The sequence below is a fragment of the Musca autumnalis genome, unplaced genomic scaffold (assembly GCF_047663935.1).
Source record: "Musca autumnalis isolate F117 unplaced genomic scaffold, ASM4766393v1 scaffold_62, whole genome shotgun sequence".
In the NCBI taxonomy this organism is placed as follows: Eukaryota; Metazoa; Arthropoda; class Insecta; order Diptera; family Muscidae; genus Musca; species Musca autumnalis.
In genome coordinates, this window is record NW_027412222.1 from 39,784 (window position 1) to 41,398 (window position 1,615).

A 1,615-nucleotide genomic window follows, 5' to 3' on the forward strand; every position below is an offset into this window, starting at 1 on the left:
TAATAGGGAAGAATAGACTATACTTCAGAGGATAGTAAATATCCTGTGAATTGTCCTTTAAATTAGTATAAAATACCGTTTGCATATATGTTTTCTTTTAAAATAAATAATGATTTAAAAAAATGTTCTTGTTCCAAATATATTCTAATATGTCTATAACGTGGAAAAAATTTTGCCCGGAGTCAGAGTCGAGTTATTTTTTCCGACTCAGACTCCGACTCCGACTCCAGCAAAATTGCTCGACTCCGACTCGTAGACTCCGACTCCGAAACCCTGATTTCAACAATACGAAGATATTAATACAATTAATAATAGCACTTCGGAAACAAGCTTTTTGTTGGTCCCAGTTATCAGAGGTGACAATTGGTTATGTAAATTTGATGTGGTAAAATAGACTTTCAAATATTTTACGGAAAACGTCATAATATTGGCAGGGGATATGAAGAATCGTTTAAACGTCTTAATATTTTTAGAAGAACTAATGCACAAGGCGATCAAATCTTATACTTTGAAGCCGTAATAAGTTATAAGAAAATGCAGTAAAATGAAATATGAATATGCGAAAGAGCTAGAGGCGAAACTATCAGACACCTGTGATTCAAAACATTGGTGGGAAATTGCAAAACAGATCAGATGCCAAAGCTTGATGATCGGAACATATTTATCTGCCCAAGATTTCACAACATATTTCAACGAACTCTTAAACCATCAACAATTTGAGAATGATATCTGTTTATTGACAAACCTTTTTGGTGTTTTGCTTTTTTAATGATAGGTGTTACTTGTAATTTTTATGTGATGTATTTGTTTGCGTTGTGGTGGGTACAAGGTAATGTACTATGTAGGTAAGTTATTTTGTAATTCAATGTTGAAGGGGTGTGTGCATTAATTTAGTAGGTTTTAAGTTTTTTTTTTTTTTGTAAAGTTTGTAATGTGATTGTATGTATAAATATATGTGTTTTGTGAGCTTTTATGTTTTTTTTAAGAATTTTTAACTGTTGCATGTTTGTTCAACTACTATTTTTAACAACTGTGTGTTTTCCACTGCTCTAGTGTTTTTAACAATTTGTGTGTTTTTAACAAATCGTGTGGTTTTACCGATTTTAATAGGTGTTACAATTTTTATATTTGTGTTTAAGTTGTGATCTTGTTCAAGTTTGTACTTATGTCACTGCGTGGGAAAACGGGCGCTTTGAATACCGGTAAAGGACTAGTGTTTGACTTTGCTGCACCGATCGGTTATAAGTCCGGCTTATGTTTTCCAATGATATTGGAAAGCAACAAAAACTTATGAGAACAGTTGCGGGCGTATGTATGTTATAAGTACAATTATACAACTTTGCGTACTGCTAACCAAAAAAATAATTTAAGAAACAGGACAGTGGGGGAAAAAGTCTTCCCCTCACAGTGACACTGTGTTGACATCATCTGCTCAAGTTCTCGGCATGGTTTTCATAGGCCCAGATACCACAAAGCCCACCGCAGTCTCGATCGCATAGACGTCCCCAAGACCAGCAATTAATCGACCTTCATGCCTTAATGCTGAGTAACTATCGCTACCAAGCTCAATTTCTACTGGGGTGTTGCCTCTGGGATCTACATCAGCCAGCCGGGC